The sequence below is a fragment of the Protopterus annectens genome, chromosome 2.part0 (genome assembly GCF_019279795.1).
Source record: "Protopterus annectens isolate FY-2018-M chromosome 2.part0, PAN1.0, whole genome shotgun sequence".
Lineage (NCBI taxonomy): Eukaryota > Metazoa > Chordata > Ceratodontiformes > Protopteridae > Protopterus > Protopterus annectens.
Window position 1 is genome coordinate 769,836,521 of NC_056728.1, and position 15,672 is coordinate 769,852,192.

A 15,672-nucleotide genomic window follows, 5' to 3' on the forward strand; every position below is an offset into this window, starting at 1 on the left:
TCTCTCATTTGAAAACCACGTGGCCAAAGTGGTTAGAAAAACATTTTATATAGCCCACCTAATCATGAAGGGATTCACATCTAGATCAGGGGAGGTCATCGTGCCTCTTTACTCATCCCTCATCAGGCCCATAATTGAGTACAATGCCCCTTTTGGGATGTACCTTACCAGACACCTGCAGCAACTGGAAAGACACCAAAAGTACCTCACCAAGAGGATCAAAGGGCTCAAACAGATGCCATATGCTGCCCGGTTAAAGAAACTCCAGCTCTACTCAGTGGCATACCACCTGCTCAGAGGCGATCTGTGCCTGACATATAAAGCCATGTCCAACCCAGAATTAATGGACATGCTGCACCTCAGAAAATCCAAATCCCATTGAGCTATGCACTTGAGAGTCTTGAACCTCAGCACTGAAATAAATAGGACATGCTGGAGGGACAGATTCAAAACCCAGAGGCTCCCTTCACTCTGGAATAAAATCCCAGTCCAGGTTAGGCAGAGTCCCTCATTGACTCTTCAAGAGGAATCTTGATGAGTAGATGGGAGATCATAGGTTTACCCCGGGTATCACTTCTGTGTCACTGTTAGACAGAGGCACAGTATACTAACCTCGAAAAAGGGCATAGCAAAATTCATTTAAAATGGGTGGTAAAAGCCAAACACACTCTGGCTAGGCTTATAAATGCCCTAGGGCAGATAGCCTAGTATGAACCTATGAACCTATGAATATACAAAGGCAAAACATAATGGATGAGAAAACCAAAGTGTTAGGAGCACTAATGTACGGCATTTTTGAATGAGTTGATTTAGTAATGATTTGCCAGAAAGTCACACGTGTTGTGATGAACACACCACAAATTAAGATGCAGAAATGTGGAAATCCTTTGAAAATCTGTACACTTTATAAATACTGCAGTGTAAAATAAAGTGTTTCCAATCTGGATGAAGAGGGGTTAAGAGTGTGGAAATTTTTTTTTATTTTAACGTTTGTTTACTGGGAAAGACTGACTTGGAACAAAGCCAGTTTTCAATGGAGGCCCAGGGATAAGTGCTCCAGATGCATGCCTTTATAATATATTATAGGATGAGGGCATAAGGAGGATAGTGGAGGGTTAATAACATATGTAACCACTTACACACATACTATTATTATAGGAAAAACATTACAAAATTGTATGACAAACTTCTGGATTTAATTTGACAGTAAAAAAATACTAGTGTACAAATCCAAGAATTATCTCAGCTCACCACATAGAAATATTACACTTAAATTACACATTGCAAGGGACACTGACAACAGGTAGAAGAAAGGAATTATGTAGGAAGCAACCTTCACTACAGTTATATCGGTTGTAACATCCCTTACACTATATGTGACATCCAGCAGCCTAATTGATATGGAAGAGTAACTGTATCACACTTGATGACTTGTAGTCTGTTTTGCTATAGAGCAGCGGGGCCAGGCACATTTGCATTAAGCTAAGTGCGCTAATGAGGTGTAAGACAAATCTGACAAGATTTTGCCGTAAGACACGAACCGCTACTCACCGTGAGTTAGTACTGCTGCTTAATGCCAGACATTGTGCAAATGCTGAGGACTCATACTGATCACATGGAAAGGAGTAAAGAGAAAGGAAGGGGGAGAGGGATACAAACAGACAGCAAACCGTTTCTCACTATCTTTGTTGAGCGTTAGTCGTATGTTTTTCATTATCGTTACGATGTCATGCTGTCTACAATAAAGGGCTCCCAACAGGGAGCAAGGAGCTTATGAGAAAAGCAGGATAATGGAGGCTCAAAACGCAACAGCTACACATAAAACAAGCTTATAAAACAGTCAATAGCAGTCTGATAGCTCTGGATTTGAACCTTTGACACAATGCAAAAAACAGGCTATAGATCTGAGTATTATCTCAGCACACCACAAAGTAACTCCAATGACACAAAATTAAAAATTAGACATTTGAAGGGACAGTGACAATGTATTGCAATAAGGAAGGATGTAGGCATTAGGCTTCATCACAGCAATGACAATAGTGAAATTGCTTACATTACATCCATCAGCCTTATAAATATGCAACAGTAATAAGTGAAGAGACAGAATGGGTGAAGAGACAGAGAGACAGAAATAACTAGAGTTTGGTTTATGAGACATTTAGGGTCATCTTTATGATATACTACTCTGAGATGTTTCCTCATTATTAATCTGTCATGTTCTGTACGATAAAATATTTGCTATAGGGAGCAAGAAGGGTTAGAAGAGAAGAAACAAGATCAAAATGTAAGCAGGATGCTGTGTCTTTCGGCTTTTCCCAGTTAGGGGTTGCCACAGCAGAACTCCGGTCCACTAATGATTGGTAGTTGATTTTTACGCGCCGAGTTACCAGCCCTGATGCACAACCTTCAATGAAGGTACGCCCATTCACGCATGTCTCCACGCAGAAGATGCTCAAGCTGAGAATCGAACCGGACAGTGTCTTACTGTGAGGAGACAATGCTACCGCAGCACCACTACCGCGGTATCAAAATGTAAGCAGGATAAGGGTGGTAATAACTTTCCCTGTTGGAAATGAAATGTTTTTGCAAACACTTTATTACCCCACTATTCATATGATGTGCTATATATTTCCTAGTCCTGCTAGGTTCATAAAATGTTGTAAATGAAGAAAAATGCAGATGTTTGCAGTTAAACATAGTATGAGGAATATAAAATTACTTCAAATAATATTTTGACATACATCTAGAATTGAACCCTTTACACTATGCAAAAATATCAGTCTATAGGCATGTGAATGATTTCAACATACCACGCAGGAACTGCTAACTCATTATATCAAGCAGCCTAATAACTGCTAGACTAATTGTTTCAAAGCACTGTCTTTACTCTATATTCACATAGAGCAGCGGGTTTAAGCACATTTGCATGAAGATAACTGGACTAGTGCAGGGAATGGCAAAAACTCACCAGCTTCTGCCATAGTATGCAAAATGCCATTCACCATCACTCAGCATTGATGCATGATGCCAAGTTCCACACAAATGCAGAGGATAAAAAGTGAAGGCTTTTTGAATGGCTATTTATGACTATGCTTGGTGTGTGTGATTCTATTTTTTGTACAGATTAAACGTGAAAAATAGGTAATAGGAACTGGTGAAAATGGGACAAGTAGAGGCTAAGACACAGCAGAAAGAATATGGGAATTTGCAGGATGGTGGTGGGACAGCACCTTAGCTATCTACTTCTTCACAACATAAATGTAGAATTATGCACAGAATTTTATGAGTTTGTAGTTACCATACCAACAGAATAATGCTGTATAGCCAACTGGGCCAAATCAAGTGTGTCAAGATGAGACAGAAGCAAAGTGGAGAGCTATGTATGGGGCATACGTTTTTTTTTTTTTTTTGTGGAATAGGTGCCTATTTCTCTTGTAGAAAGAGGACTGCTGGGGAAGATGCTTTGGAATGAGAGGGTCAGGTAGGTAGGGTAAGTTAGGTAACAGGTGCTGGCATACAGGACATACAAGACACACAGGGATGGTGATGGGCACAAAAGGTTGGGTACAACATGATTGAAGATAGGTAGGGGACACGAGAACAGTGAGAATGTAGTCCTCACCCTCAGAACTGTCATCACTGTCTCCTGTCTCAATTCCCTAAGGTCAGTGCTAGACATGGTATTGATTATTTAATATAATGCAGGATCTTTTCAACCCTGCCAGTTTGGACATTGAGGCCCTTCTCCATTATGCCCTCTACCAGCTGTGTCAGCTCCTGACAGGTGACAAAGTTGTGACCTCCACTGGTACTACTCCCAGTGGGTACCAATGCACCAGCAGTCAGTGCAGAATTACCAGGAGTTGTGGAGACAACACTGGCAGGTCGCGATCCACATGTGCTGGGTGTTTGTGCTGCCTATGGTGGTGTCACCACAGTCACCTGTGGAGGTACGGTGGACTGAACTGCAGTAGTTGGGCTAGCTCCCTGTGGCGATGGTCATTTTATTTTCAGCAGTAATGTATGAACAAAAAAAATATTTAATACGTAAGAAAAAAATGAAAATGGGGTTGGGATAGACAAAAACGTGAGAACAGATCAATGGCATGTCACGTTATTTTATTATTTCAATACATAAACACATATAACACATACATATGTTCATCTTTGCCACATCCAGATATGATGTAAAGACATTAATAAGTCATAAAAGAAATCAATCACAATACTATGAAATAAGAAATAGAAATATTTAATTGACTATGCCATATCAGATATATGTTTCAAATTAATAACTGCATTTACAAAAACTGAATTGTTAATGTCACACAGTATTGCAGTTACTATTTTACAAATATCACCCTGTAATAAAATCTAATTTCCATTTCAGATAATTGAACCTACATACATGCTTGCATATTCATTTCCATATACAAGTAGCAAGAGCTATTGGAGCTGGCATGGATGTTTTGTATAAGATTTAGGTGTGCCTGCTCAAGATGATATGGAGTTATGATATGGAGTGATGGACTGATAATATTTATCTGGCTTGCATTCAGACCTGATTCATACTTACCCTGTGCCTCTATGAGGAGAGTTAGTCCCTTCTAAAACACCTCATGTGTTTTTGCTCATTTCTGCAGCTGTACAGTAAAGAAAAGACAAAATATATGAAAGCATAAAGAATAACTGTCTTGGTTGGCTAATTAATGGTATCTCATTGACTAGTGATGGGACACTATACTTACACAATCAAGGGGTGTTTGTAGTCTTTAATTCATCTTCCCATTGGTTCTGATGGTCCTACTTGTACCTCTCCATGTCACTGTAATGGTGAAAACATTGCTTCTTACTGTGTGGAATGCAAGTTGCACTGGAGACAGCCTTAGCCAAGCCATTCTAAGCCTCATACTTATACTGAGGCCAAGTGTAATCCCTTTGCAGCCTCCAGTTATACCACTTAATGAGGAGTGCTTCACAAATCTTGGACTCCACAAAACCTTTGCACTTTAAATAGAACACTAGCCTCACTTTAGCTATTTATGTCTATAGAAGCCAAGTTAGAACTATGTGTCTGAATTGGTACCCAATTCAGATGTCACATGTTACAACCTGTGCACAAAGATGCACAGCCTTGCCAGTTGCATTTGTGCAACTGAAAGCACAAAAATAGCTTGGTAGGCATATTGGCAGTGATTACATCAAAAAGAACAGAAGCTGTAAAATATAGCAGTGACATTTGGCCATGCATGGTCCTCAACCTAATGACACATGCTTCAGTGTTAAACATTGAAACATTTTATGGTGTTTGTTATAATCAGGGTTGGTTGGAGGAAAAATCGTATGACTTGTGAAGTATTGGATTGTTGGCACATATACACTAGTAAAATTGAGTAGTACCACTTAGGAATCAAATCCATGAGAAAAAAAGGATAAAATGTTAATCTTTGCTTATTAACTATCAGTGCCACAAGAGAACCTCCTTTTATACATTGCAATTCCAGATATACTAATTTCAGAGTGAATGGAAATATACTTAAGAGATGCGTGCATGTATGCCACATTAAGTAGTCATGCAACTGCATTTCTATATAAAAGGCAGTATTTGTATTTGTAAATACATTTTAGATGGATGGAGTTGCATGATTTGAGTAATACATGTTGAGGTATGTTACATACATAGTTCACAAGACAAACAGTTCTAAACACATATATATGATATGTGATGAGTCATAATTATAACAAGACTATTGTGCACATCATACCTATGCAAGTGCATTTTAATTAAATATCATCATTGTTACATTTAACCTACTTCACACACATTATATTGGATTTATATAGCAAGCATTAATGATGCATTTGTTGCAAAAATATTTATGATACTCATTTGTATTTAATGCTACATTCCTAAGCAAACATCTGTGGAGAAATTTCATTCTAACCCCCTCAGTAAAAGGATCTGTAACCTGGATTTGAGCACTCCATTACCTGTCTTCTTTCTCTAAGCTCTCTGCACTTACACCTTGTGCCACAGGGATAGGAAGCTAATAGGTGCATTTTCTTCACTCAGTACTGTCCAGAGTGCTGACAGCAGTACAATGGCACCAGGCTCATTTGCACTACAGAAGACAGCCCAAATTAAAATTTTCAATTTTTGCCTTAGGCTGTGAACCATATTTAAATGCTTCAAAGCATTGTGCAAATGCAAAAGGCAAAAAAAAAACAACAAAACAAAAAATGTAATTAAAATAAACAAACTATCAGTAATATGTTCCACATTGGGCTGCCACATCATATTTGCATTTGTGTTACACATCAACATTGATTCAGGTAATGGCACTTATTCATAAAGGGGATACACAGAAAATTACATCATATCAGTGGCGACATACCAAATAAAGTCATAATAACACCTTTTGAAAGTGAAATGTATTACTCTAATGAGTAATAATTAAGATATATGGATGAGTAGTTTATAATATATGCTACATGTTCTCATATTCATCATGGTAGTAAATTTATCTTTTCACACTTTAGAAATTGTCAGTTTTTACATCATGCATAGCAAATGTTATGATCCACAAGAAAAACAATTTAGCTTCCCACTACAAAACTCTGCTAATAGCAACTCACAAGGTGTATGTCTAACATATGCAGCATTTATCAGACAGACTTATAGTGTTGACTTCATATCCCAAAATGGGTGCCAATACTTCATCTGACACCATAAGCAAAACCACTGTTACTAAAAATTTGAATCCTTCAGCACCTTGTTTCTTGCTTCCAACTCAATGTATTTACAGCTTGTGCCACAGAGGTTGGTAGCTAACAGATGCATTTTCTTAAATGAGTAATATCTAGAGCACTTATGGCTGTGCACCAGTATCAGGTTCATTTGTGCTATAAAAGGCAGTCCATATTAAATGTTTAATTTTTGCCTTCAGCCATGAACCGTGGTTGTGCACTACTAAGTGGAACACAAATAAAAAAGGCAAAAAAAAAATTATAGAAAGAAATTTTATTTAAAACTAACACAAATGATATATCTAGCAAGGAACAAATCACTTAACATAACACAGCCATTCTTTCACATCAGGCTACCACATCACAGTATTTCTGTTACACATCATCAGGATTTCATGTAATGGCAAGTGTTCATAAAGTGGACACACAGAAAATTATAGGAGATCATTATTGATATGGTATATACAATTAATAATGACATAAAAGTTTAAAATGAAATGTATTACTCCAGCATGTATGACATACATTTTCACATTACTCATGTTACTGCTTTTGGACCATCACACTTTACAAAATGTCAAACGTTACATCATCCTTGTCACATATTGTTATTAATTATGAGAAGCGGTGAGTTTTCAACAACAAATTTGTAACAGCAATACTTGTGGACTACAAGTGATATTTTTAGTAGTTAGCACACATATTTTAGCCTGTTTATTTCATATGCAACATTGTGTACCAATACTTATTCTGAACCTGGCAGAAAAAATATCTTTAAACTGAATTCAAAACATGCATTATGTGCCTTATTTCTCTAAGCTCACTTGACTTACACTTGCACCACAGAGATAGGTAGCTGATAGGTGAAATATCTTCACTTAGTACTGGCCATTGTGCTGACTGCAGTGCAGCAACACCAGTCTCAATTGCGCTGTTGATAGCATTCCAAATTAATGTTGTAAGTTTTTACCTTAGAAAGTGAACTATGGTTCACTGCTGGTGACTGCAGACAGTCATCAGTCCACAATGCCAAATGCTGTGCAAGAAGAAGAAGAAAAATAAAAAAGGGAAACATGAAATAAATATTTAAAATAGATATTTCTGATGTTTCCTCAACCTTGTTGCCTTGTAACATGAACAAATGTTCCTTAAAGATTACTCCGTTCATACAAACAGCACCCTCTCTGAATATGAGCAATCAAACCAGGGCATTAACAACACACACTTGAGGTTATTTTCACTATGTTCCAGAGACAGAGACATATACAAGGAATACAAAGAAGAAAAAGTATATTACGTATACTCAACATGTGTCATTGTATCAAGTAACATTAAAGGGTCATCAAAATGAAGTTCTGAAATTTGTCCTTTGTAATTTGCTAGTAGATGTCTGGATGAATGGGATATTGGCAATGATATCCCATTGACAATAATTAAGCTAACATTTCCTTCCACAATATTAAACACATATTTGCAACACTGCAGTTGTTTGCTTCTCTTTATTTTGTAAGCATCAATCTCTAATTTATTCTTTTCTAACAAAAATGTAATCTCATGTGTATTGCTTTTATCTGTTTCACTGAGTAATGCTCTTCCTTAGAATTACACTTTTTTATTCAGAGGCACAACAGTGTGGTCATAACCACTTTATAAAATGTTATGACTGTTTCTCTCTTAAGTCATTCAATGTAATCCCAGGCTTTTTGGTAAGTCTCTTCTCCCTGACACACCCTAGGTAAGTATACATCAAAGAGGACAGTGTGTGAAACACTGATTATTTCTGCAGTCAGATTAGTCATTTACACTTGTAAGACTTTAGCAAGTAACACTTATCAGTGATATTCCTTACATTGATAGAATGTCTACAAGCAATCCTGCAGCTCCTTACACCACATTTACCTGCTTTGGATTTAGAGCAGATTGTGGACTTCATGAATGCTAATGAGTTCACACCTGATTTGCATTTTTACAGTGCTCAGAGGGCTGAATATGTACTGTATGAAACTAATAATGTTCATAAGGAACTTGTATCATAGAAGGGGAGACTGTCTGGATCCAGAGAACTCACTACTTCTATTTGACTTGCAAAACATTTCTACTTTAACAACTGAATTGATATAGAGCTATGTTGCTGGGTTTTTTTACAGATTGATTTATTTTTACCTTACTGATAGATTACATTTTATAATATTCCATGTGTTTACTGTCTGTATTGTTTGTCCATTGCTGTTGACATAGCCATATATATCAGTTATTTCTTTGCATTAATTCTTTAGATAAATGTTGCCTGCTATTATGAAAAATTTTCTTTGGGAATATGAACAGTTATTGAAAAAAAATATTGGGAATATGAACAGTTATTGCAGAAGAATATAGTATCACTTATTAGCAATGTCAGGGGGCTTACATTTCTAGGCCAACAGATATGTTAAGCCAGTAATATATATCTGCCTGTCCTCAGTGCAAGTGACTCTCCAAATAAATATTTATCTATTTTTAATTGGAAAGTTAAAATTATTTTTGTTAGTGCTACAATGTACTACATAGCTTTTCATTACTTTTTTGTGTGGCGGTCTAAATTGACTTGTGTTTACTCACAGGTTCATAGGTATATACTAAACTAATGATCACTAGGGCATTTGTAAGACTAGTGATGCAATCCAAATGTGTCCCATACATTTGATTTTTGATTTATATAGGGGATGATTTACTGACTGCCTCTGTCCATCAGAGATATAGGTACCAAACCAGGTGAGAATTTACCATTACCCATCCATTGATCCAAGTTTTACTTAAACAAGGATAGGGAGGAACTCTGATTCACATGGGTGGGGAGTCTGTTTGAGAGAATAGAAATTCTCTGGGTAACATATATATCACTTCAATATGTCCTAATTATGTCACAAACAACATTAAGGTATTTTAATCTAGTAGCTCTTATTCTGTTTGTTTTGTGGATGTGCAAAATGGTTATTAAAACAGGGTCCAGGGATGCCTTGAATGCCAGACAAAGATCACCTCTCGGAAGTCTGTATGATGTTGAGTAAAGAGACAGCGATTTAAGATGATCAGCATAGGACATTATGTTTACTCCCTGTATTCTTTTTGTAAGGAACCTTTGTGGATGTTCCAGTTCTTTCATTTGTTTGGTCAGATTCATACCGAAAGCAGCATTATACTATATGATGGATCTAATGACGGTCAAGTACAGTGATATGATGACCTGTCTGGACCTAGCTGTCATGTTCTTGTTTATCAACTGAGCAACACGTAAGGATTTTCTTGCTATATTGGCCAAATGTTGGTAGAAGGTTAGGTTACTATCTATATGCATTCCCAGATCCCTGACTAGTGAATCAATTTTTAGGGGTGTTTTATTAATGGCATAGTTATTTAGGTTGTCCAACCTTGCAAAAGAAACTATAACGTGTTTCTTTGTATGGAGTTTAAAGCTATGGCATTGTCACCAAGCATTTGTCTGTGTTAGACCTTTCTGAAGGGTGTTCTTATATTGGCGGCTTCAGTGATGACTCCCAGTTTGCAATTATCTGAGAACTTGGCTACCCAGATACATTGCTTTTGATATCTGAGAAGTAGAAGAGGTGTTGGCCTAGGACAGAGCCCTGGGGACAACACTTCTGATCAGCCCCTTTGTGGAGGTGGCCTCATTGATTCTAACCTCCTGGGTCATATCAGTGAGCAGCTAGCTATCCAGTATGATATAAAGGGGTTTATACCTAATTCCATAAGTTTGTTGACAATGTCTGAGTGAGGTGTTGTATTAAATGCTTTAGCCAGATCTAATTAGGCAGTATGCACCATTTTCTCCTCATCCATTGCCTTAGTGACCTTTTCAAAGAAGTCCACCAAATTCAGTAAGCATGACCTTCCTTTGACAAAGACGAACTGGGATGGATCCAGTGTCAGAAGGTCTCTTATCTCCTTGATGACAATTTCCATGATAATTCTTCTCAAGGTTTTGCAAATAAGACAAGTCAGAATAATAGTTTGCCATTTCCAGGATCTGCTGAAGGTTCTCCTTTATGAAGGGTGAAGGACTTTGCAAAGGAAGGAATGTGTTATCTTATCTTCAAATCTGGCTTTGCTTGGCCTAATTAGCCCTCTTAGTTGCCCATTTAGTTTGATGAAAGAGTTTTTATTTTTATGGTAATTATCCTCCCCTATATTTGCCATATTATTTGTTTCTAGCAATAGTCCTGCACTTACTTCTGGTAGATACAGCAGCCACTATACAGCCATTAACATGGTTGTAGATAATTTCTGAGAACAATTCAGCATAGTCTGATGTGTTCTCAGAGTTTGGAGGGGCATTAGATTTTGACAAATCATCACTTAATAACAGGTAATTTACCTTGGCATAGTTCCTGTTACTGGTTTTAATGGGATTACGGAGTTAATTTTGATTTCAAAGGATAAAAACTTTATGGTTAGTCCTTACCAGAGAGAACAAGACATTTGGGGGGGGTGCAGCATTCTTCCATATCTATGACCATGAGGTCCAGTAATTTGGAGCCTCTAATGGGCATATTCACTATCTTGTCAAGGATGTTTGTACTTATGAAGTCCAGGAATCCTTGTGCCTGTAGATCTGAGGCCATGCAGGAATTCCAGGCTATAGAAGAGTATTTAAAGTCTCCCATGAATAGAGTGTTAGATTGGAAGGTAAGTGTCTCTATAATAGGTCCAAGTATGCATTATGATCTTTTTGGGCCATGGAGAGTGACCTATATCTGGCTACAATATCGTACGGGATTTTGTCTGTGGTGATATGTACATGGAGGATCTCCAGCACATCACCCTGTTTAATCACCCTTGAGGTATGCTTGTTACTGATGCAAACTGAAACACCTCCACCTTTAGCCTGTGTCTCTGTGACTACTGGTCTAATTGTGTGAATGGACTGAAACCTTCTACTGCTGGGGTACACTCTGCTGCTTTAAACCATGTCTCAGTAACTAGACAAATGTATATATTCTCAAGTGTGAGGAGAGCTTGGAGGGAGTGTAGTTTTTATTTAGGCTCCTAGCATTGTAACATCTTGAGGTTCAGCTGTGTTAATTTTGCTATGTCTGTAGATTGTCAATTTGGCATTGCCTAAAAAGGTACTGCGGGGTGGATAAAGTTTTAGCCAGTATTTGAAAGCCTGGAGGAAAGGTGCAGACCATCCTTGGTAAAGCAATGTGGTCTGTTAACCATGTCCTACTGAGCTTACAAATATTGGATTCCCTTAGCTTGACACCAGAAAGACCGACAGTTGTTGAAATCAGTCAATTATTTTTTGCTTATATTGTGAATCATCCTTGGTGATGGTAATATGTCACTCACTGCTAGGCTCATACCAGCCTGTGACACATAATCTGAAAGATGCATAGTGTTTTTATTCATATAGTCTAGGGAGGTACATCTCAGGACATTTACATCTACACAGACTATGACAGAATCATACTGCTACCTGTAACATAATAACTTGACGGAAAGAGTGATTTGGCAGATCCTGGTTTCAGATAATCACTAACAGTTATCTTCTCCTTGTTCAGTCTGGTTAGAGGGTATCCATATATGCAAACTGGAGTCCCTTGTGTGTGCTTATACAGTCAATCAGTATGCCTTTACTTATAGGGAGCCTTAATTTTTTAATTATTTTGCGCATGATGGCTGCATACACTCATACGTATTTCTTTATTAACATCACTTGTTGCTTAATTTCCTTGTTTTGTTCTATTAAGATTCATCTCATGCAGTGCTGTGGCACCCAAGACATTTGGACTCCTTAAATCAGTATACACAAATGTGGAGAATGAAGCTATCATACATGCACTATGGCAACATAGCTCATTCCTCTTAGAGGCAGAGGTGACAAGTCCTCTGATGATTGTATCTCGATGGAGGTGGTGAATAACATCAAAGTGGTCAGAGCACATGGCTATACTTATCAAAAAATCAGAGATCGGGCCAGTGATATAACAACAAATGCAAAATGTAGGGCAGCTACAATTGTCTGGGAATGGATGGCTACTAGGGGTGATCCTGCTATCAAACCACCACAGACTGAAACAGAGGAGTTATTATCCACTGTCTGAGATGCAGACAGCTCAGCAGGGGGTTCACACAGAATCAATGCTGTTGATGCTGCCAAGGAGGACAACCCAAGTGTGTCTACTGCAGAACTTCTGGGTATGCAAAATATATATATATGGGTTCTCTTCAGTCGATCAAACGTTTACAAGTTCGAACCACATATGGCGGAGACCATATGTTCAAACTTGTAAAAGTTTGATCGGACTAAATGGAGATCTCCGTACAGAGCGTATAGGGAATATTTCCCATTTCCACAATGTAGTGCGATCTTGGAGTTGGTATATTTAAGTAAGGGGGGTGTGGGGTGTGCAGGAGGGTGTAGCCCCCCTGCTATTGATGTTTAGTTTTGTGTTTTTTTTGTTTTATGTGTTTTTATTTCAGTGTCCAAACTTTTATGAGTTTGAGCATATGGTATCAGCCATATGTGGTTCGAACTTGTAAAAGTTTGATCTCCATATATATATATATATATATATATATATATATATGTATAAATATATATATATATATATACATATATATATATATATATATATATAGATATATATATATATATATATATATATATATATATATATATATATATATATATATATATATATATATATATATTTCAAACCAAAGAAGAAACCCAGAATCAGTGAAACCAACTTTGAACAACAAACAACACTGGTGCACCAAAAAAACGAGCCAAGGGAATAACGTAAAATAGTTTATTCAACGTTTTCGTCCGACAGACTTCATCAGAATAAAAGTATCTGCAAAAACATAAATATATATACTGTTGCATTCATTAACAACCAATGTACCAATCAATTATGTAATTAATTATCTAATTAGTTAAAACATTTAAAAACAATAACATCTATAACTTTAATATAAATATCAACATATTTCATACTTTCAATATATTGTTGACTAAAAATCATTTAATATTTATCATATCATTCAGGTCTGGGGCAACATCCGCTCCCAGCCTTAATCGCCACAGAGTTTCCTTTCTTTCCACCTTATTTTTCATACTACCTCTCCTTAAATTACTTTTAACATGTTCTAAAATCGTGAACATAATTTTTTTGTATAATGTACATTTCACTGTGTGCCTGTAAAGGGCATTATTTATATCTTTAGTCTTTATAGCATAACAATGTTCCTTTATACGTTTGCTAAGGCTTCTTGTGGTCATACCTACATAATAAGCAGAACAGCCTGAACATAAAGCAACGTATACAATATTGTTAGTCAGACAATTATATCTGCCATCAATGCTTATAATTTTATGATAATGTTCTAAGTTTATATAAGGCCCCTCCAAAATATATCTACAGACACTATAGCTATAACATTTAAACATCACTTTGATTTTATTTGTGACTGGAGGTGGTATTAAAGTTTCATCACACTGAAGCATATTTTTAATAGTTTGATTCTTCTTGTAAACAAACTTAAGTGTATCTCCCAACACTGCACTCAAATCATTATTGCCGTTAATGATTTTCCAATTATTCTGTATTGCAAACTTAATATTTTCACTATCTACAGACATCTAGGTAACATCTCACAAGATTTCTCAACAAAATGTGATTTATTGACAATTAATCCTTTAATTAAAATAGGTGGAAAATCATTATCTCTTCTTACCTTAATGTTAGAAGCTAATTCATCTAATAACTTAAATAGGATATCCTCTATTAATGAACAGCTTGGTAATAAATTCCATCTCTGTGTTAAAATCAGTTTCATTACTAACCATCCTAGAAGCTCTTATATATTGGCCCTTCGGAATATTTGTTTTCATGAAATTCGGATGATTACTTTGGAAATGTAAATAATTATTTGCATACGTTTTCTTCCTGTATATTTTACTAGAAAACTTCATTTCCATTGCATTCCAATTTCATTCAACATCCAAGAAACAAACTCTCTTTCCTGTATCACCAATAGTACAACTCAAAAAACTCCAACAACCATTGATTTCTTCCAAAAAATTACTTGATGAGATATCTACGCCTTTCAAAATGAAAAACGATTGTCAATAAATCTGCAACAAATTAAACCTTTGGAAAAAACTTCAGGGTTGGTAGGATGTCTTTTTCCCACCATCCCATAACCAATCCAGCAAAGGCCAGCACTACTGTAGCCCCATAGCTATTCCCTTTAATTGTTTATAATATTTTTTGTTGAAAATAAAGTAATTATTTTCCAATAATAACTCCAGCAAACCTAGATATAATTTAATACTGGAATCACTCCAGGTAGTGTATTTATGTAAAAAATTACCAACAAACTCCACACCTTCAGTTTGAGGAATGGAAGTATATAAGGAAGTAACATCTACTGTTAACATGGTTAGTTCATTACAGTCATAATTTGATGGAGCAATGGTGTTAGAAAATTCTCTTATCATATCAAGAAAGGAACAAGAATCTTTTACAAAAGAAGGCAAACTTTGAACCAACGGATTTAAAACAGAATCCAAGAACAAAGAAATAGCTTCGATAGAACTCCCTGAAGCTGACACTACTGGTTGAAAGGGTGGGTTGGTTAAATCTTTATGAATTTTGGGTATAGCAAATAGTATACCCACTTTATGTTCATCTATTAAAAGAAAGTTATATAAATTCATAGACATGTCACCATTCATTAGAAAGTCATATAAGCAATATCGTATATACTTATAACTTCTTTCAATAGTATTATAAGTTACTTCACAATATTCACTTTCATTACTTAATAAACTTTCCATTGCCCCATTATAATCTATGGTTTGCATAATAACCAACCCACCACCTTTATCCGCCTTCATAAAACATAATTTATGTTCAT